Genomic DNA, 6323 nt, shown 5'->3' with positions numbered 1-6323 from the left:
GATAGGGCACTCACAATGGAAAAAAAGAACGGGCGATTGCGCTACCCCCCTTTTTAGCTGTTGACACCAAAATAAAATCAGCTTTTATACCCACTAAGAGCTACTTGCAGATAAATTTTTCCTTCATTCCGTTCATTATTTCTTGAGATACAGCAGTCACAATTGACGACAAAAAACGTTCTATAGCTCAACCCCCGTTTGAGTTATTGACACCAAAATTGAATCAGCACCTGCTCCTGTTAGGGGCAACATTTGGATCAAATTTTGTTTGATTCCGCCAGTTACTTCCTGAGAAATAGCAAGCACGCGTAACTCAAAAAACGTCCCATTGCTCCACCCCCCTTGGAGGAATTCGCGCCAAAAACCAATGGGCACAAGTTCACATAGGGGCACATATGTGTACCAAATTTCGTTCAATTTCATGCGGTAGTTTTTGCTGTAGAGCGGCCACAAAAAACTGGTCACACACAGACGTGACACACATACACACACACACATACACACACACAGACAGACAGACATTTTCCAAAAATAGTCGAAATGGACTCAGCACACCTCAAAACGTTCAAATCCGTCAAAATTCGAAATTCGAAAATTTGCACGAATCCAATACTTTCTTCTATATATTAGATATATAGAAGAAAGTAACGAGAGAGCAAGGACCAGTCAGTGTTGGTATGGAGGCCACTGCCACCTTTCGAAAGTATTAGAAACTAGAAAGTCGCCCGTCAAAGTATGACGGGTGAAAATTGCTTCTACATTTGAACGAAGCCATTGCCTGTTTGGTGATATTTTGATAGTTGAACTTTTAACCCTAACTCCAGTGGATTTACCCTTAACTCCAGTACATAGCATTACTTGTTGACCACTTTTTCGTTTTTTTCATTCTCTTAAAATGACAGTGTTACCAGTAAAACAGTTAAGTTACCGGATCCAGTTCAGCCTTGTCAAAATAAAGCCTTTCCCTGCATGTCAAACATATTATCAAATTATCATGCCGTGGCGCGAGTTTCACTGTTGGAACAAGCGGGTTACTCGATCATCGGCTATTATATATATATATATATATATATATATATATATATATATATATATATATATATATATATATATATATATATATATATATATATATATATATAAGAGGATTAATAGCGTGGAATGTAACAATTAGCTAATTTCTAGTTTTAAAGTTAGAAATTAACTAATGAATAGTTTGATTTGAATTGTTTGGATGCATCGGCATAACTTCAAGAATTCGTTGGAAGGCCGCTGGGTAGTGCTGCTTTGCTGCTTTAAGAATTATTACCATGTATGAATATTCAGGAGGCAAATGTTGAAATCGATGTTTCATCAACAAGTTAAGAAATTCTCATCTCAGCCTCGCTCTTTCATACCAACCGATTACAATATGAAATAGGGATTTATTGGCAACATATTTTTATAAAATTTACAATTCAGAAGTGGTGCATCAAAATTTTTGCAAGCTTTCAAATTATTTAGGTAAGTAGCAAAGATATTCTGCGGAGTATTAGAAAATAAGGAAGTTGGGGGGGGGGGGGTATCGTCACCTGGAACATGCTAAACTTCTGAAAAATATTTTTAATGTTGAAATAGCTATTGCCATTTTTTTTCCTCATGCCTTTGTAACATTTTGATGGAACTTTTCATGTTAGTTGATGGTTTTTTGTACCTGATTATTTTATGTTGTAATGGCTAATGATTTGTAATTTAATGATTTGGCGGATATTTTTTTCACTTTAATGTAGTTTTGTTGGTAATCCTTTTAGTCCTTATAACTTTTAATCCTCTCAATAGGTTTGATTAATTTAAAAGTAACTATAAAGGACAAAAAATGTATAATATCGCCAAATAAACAGGCCCAAACATGGCGACAAATTACTATGGTTGAATTATAGTCGTAAAATGTCGCCAACTTGGTAATCATGGGGAGTTTTTTAATCTTAAGAGAAAACAAACTCCTCTAAAGTTGCACTACTTTGACTAAAATAATTTATTTTGATTCCTATCTCCGCCGAGGCTCACTGAAACACCCTTTGCCCCCCCCCTCCCCCCGCTCTCCCGAGAAAAAAATCGAAATGTCGGCCCTGTAACAGTAACTATTTCATGCAAAAAAGTAGTTAATACAATTTAATTAGGATCAAGGGAAGTTCTTCTCCAGGTTGTAGGAGAATGTGGGGCGAAATGAAATCGCGGGCAAAGTGAAATGGTGAAATATTTACCACCACCTATCTTGCAATATTTTAACAATTAGCAAAAATACCCGGCGTTACCTGGGTCAGTAATAATTGTGAGAAACAATTGCTACTTTCATTCTTTTTCTGTTTTAACTGAAAGAACTCAAAACACACCGCTGTATAATTACGGTAAACGGGTCGCGTTGGCGTATTTTTCCAAAAACTGCCAAATTTCGCACCTACGACTCAATATAAACAAAGTACTACAATGTAAACAAAAGAAATCATCAAATAAGAGTGACCCAAAGACAAGGGGCGGAGCTTCGGATTGCTCAAACTATCACCTTGGTAACTACAACTGTTTATTAACCTTTTTCTTTCTCTGATTGCAACCGTAAAGAAAAAAAAAGCATTAAAATTCTTTTTTCCTTTTTAAAATATTGCAAAATATGGAAAGAAACAAATGACTAAGCCTATTTTTTTTATATAGAACTATATTATTTTTCTTACTTTTAAATAAAGTTTGCAGAAAAGACAAATGAGAGGTTACTTTTCAAGATGTTAACTTAAACGTGGGAAGATAAATCGCAGTATCTACAGAGATGAATGTTTCAGACATAAAAGGAAACGTGTTTTGGATTCGATTCGCAACTCCAGCGCTCGAATACGCTACCTTGCGATGATTTACAAAACTGCCGGAAAAACTAAATCATTGCCACATTGCGTTCCACGTAAATCTGTTGACTTAAACATAGGCAGTTTGTTCTGAGTATTTATTAACGCAATCGATGTGTCTTGGATTGCTTTCAGCAACAGAAAGTGTTCGAGCTCCTCAAAAATAATGTTAGTTTTCATTATTTCCCACTAAAAAGTGATTTGATTGAGAAATGGTGAAAGCGCGTTAACACCAGAAAACTCTGGATTAACAAACTTGGATAACGTTATACCAGGTAAAAATTTTATTGTTTTGTGTGAATTTGTAAGAATATGGGTTTTTTTTTAATCTTAAATTAATTTAACAAACCATATTTTACAGCAGCATTTAGTTGGAATAGACAGTATGCAAAATTTTGTCGTGAATATATTATCGTAGAACGAAACGAAAAATGTTTAACCGAGAAAGAATTTATTTTGTTGCTTTTATTCTCAGCTGAAAGGTTTCGCCAAATTTGCTTAGGGTTATAGTTTTAGTATTGTGCGAGCTAAGTGTCCTTGGCGAGATTTCACGTTTTTAGTTAAACCATTTTTAATTTTTATCATGAGTGGAATAAAATGTTAGTAAGATTACAGAATTCGATAAGTAAAAAGAAAATAATGATCAATCAACTGAAAAGAAAACTACCAAAATATATCCGTTAGAATTTTGTAGATGATTTGCATAACATGACATAATTAAATCGTAACTCAGAAATTAGAAACATCGAAACAGAAAAATTTTAAATTAACCGATTCGGGAATTCGAGAGAAATAACTCAGCTACAAATGCAAAACAATAAGCGCTAGCCAAGCGAGGCAAAAAAGTATCATCTTCTTTCGATAATAATTTGTAATGTCATATTGAATTTTCTAGCATTAATTGTTATTCTTGTTAGGCCACAATTATTATTTAGTTTTATCAAGAATTGATAAATATCGAATTCAACATCGTGGAAATAGCTGCTTAGAACTACGAACTACGTAGTTTGCATTAATCTTTGACGTTTAGTAATGCTTCTTGAATTCTCATTTCTTTCTACGTGGGCCAGAATATCCACAAGACTTTGAAAATTAATTTAAAAAGAATAAAGCGAAAAATATCATACATACGAACAAAAATCACAACACTTTTAGCATTTTCTTCGTTACCACATGCGTTTGTTTTAGTTTTTTCGTTCGCCATTAGTCAGTGACTGCAGTGCCCCCTATAGTTCGTTGGAGTTGCGAATACTAACAATAGCGAAATGATGGAATTTGACCTTTTTGTTTTTTCAGCGGAAAACAAGTAAGCAAACTTGTACAAAAAAGCTAAAGTACAACCCATGACGAAAATGCGAAAAATTTTTTTAAATAAAAATGTGTCGATACTGCTCTTTACGTTCCCATTGCAGTAATATTGAACTCATTTTTTTCTGTACGAAAAGAAATAAAATACAATGATGTGTGTGAACGAAAAGGTTCATGACGTATATGGTTTTACACTTGCTATCAACATGTTTAATTTCCAAAGAAACATTAAAATAAAACAAATTTTTACCGAAATTTAACAACAGTAAAAGTTGTATAGAACACGACATTAGTCTAAAATAATCTGAGAAAAAGCCATTAAAAATACTTAGTTTAATTAAGACTTAAAACGATCTACTAAATAAGTTAAATCAGATCAAAATATCTATTCAGAGAACGTTATCATAACTAAAATTATAATTCTAATCAATAAATTTTAAATTTAAGATAGAACAATAAAACATGAAGGAAATAACTTACTGCGAACACATTCCAAAAACGTATCCAAAAGGTATGAATAACTATTTTTTAAATCTATAACTTAAAAGAGTTAAAAGTGACAAAAATTTTGCGGTGTAAAATTTTATAAAATGTCTCGAAGATCTGAAAATTGAATAAAACACAATATGTTGCCAATTTTCAGAAAAAAAAATCACCTTTGAGAGAATTTAAAATATTATTCTATGGAATTTTTTAAAAAAGAAAGATTTATTGGCCAAATAAATTACAATTTTGTAAAGATGAATTCTGAAATGGCTTATTGGCCAAACGAATAGCAAATCAGCTTTGGTGTAGGGTTACCATAATTGCTCCGTCGCCAATGTAAGGTAGCGGGTTGCCAGAATGAAATATTTATCGCCGCGACCCGGTTACCGTAATTCTGCCCACACCGCTTTGACATGATTAAAAGTCGAGCTTCTTCCTATACCACTAAAAGTAAAATAGTAATAAGTATAAAGAACAAAATAGTATACATTAAAAAAACCGAAAGCACGATGTTTAAGCTAACACAAATTTGAAGAATTTCCAAAAATGAAATTAAACTTCAGTTGTTTAAAAAGATTTGTCAGTTTATTTTGTTTTTGAGCAATCACGCGCATACATACTCAACTACACACTCACACAAACAAACACATACCCACACACACACAAACACATACACACACATACACCTACACACACATACACATACACACATACAAACACAAACAAACACATACCCACACACACACAAACACATACACACACATACACCTACACACACATACACATACACACATACAAACACAAACACACACATACACACATACAAACACAAACAAACACATACCCACACACACACAAACACATACACACACATACACCTACACACACATACACATACACACATACAAACACAAACACACACATACACACAACTACCCACACATTCATGCCTGCACACAGACACAAACACATATGCGGTACCCCATATACCATACACACACATGCACATACCCCCCCCCCCCCCACAGACACAAACACACATGCCTACACACACATACACATAACCCGTACACACAAACACATAACCCGTACACACAAACACATACCCCCACACACAAACACACACGCCTACATACACACACTCGTGATTGCGAGAAACATAATTTGAATTCAAGATGTCAAAATTCAAATTAATTTTTCTTTTTTTTTTCCCTTTCTTTTCTTTCTTTTTTTTTTTTTTTTTTTTTTTGAACACTAGGGGGTTTCGCCCCCTGCTCACCAACCCCCGAAGATTGCTTCGCAATCTTATTTGATTAGCTAAGATTTAAATTGTCAATTAAAAAGAAACAGATTAAAAACGCATTAGGAGTTCTCTTTGGAACAAAAAGTACCCCTTTCCCGGGTTTCAAAATAACTTGTACCAACTTGCAGAGCCGTAAGAGCTAAGGAGCTCCTGAGCATTGTAAAATTGCATTTTTGTATGTTTGAATAGTCGCTTTCATATTCGTGGTCGCTAGTAATATATTTTGCTTTAGCTTGGGGCTTGAATTGAGTATAGCCTAAGATTTTCAGTTAAAATCGAAACCCTTAAAACTTATGAATTAGAAAGAAGAAACAAACGGCTCTAAAAAACGTAACTATGGCAACGCCAAATAA

Source organism: Uloborus diversus, chromosome 2 (genome assembly GCF_026930045.1).
Source record: "Uloborus diversus isolate 005 chromosome 2, Udiv.v.3.1, whole genome shotgun sequence".
In the NCBI taxonomy this organism is placed as follows: domain Eukaryota; kingdom Metazoa; phylum Arthropoda; class Arachnida; order Araneae; family Uloboridae; genus Uloborus; species Uloborus diversus.
Note: the sequence above shows the minus strand (reverse complement) of the source record.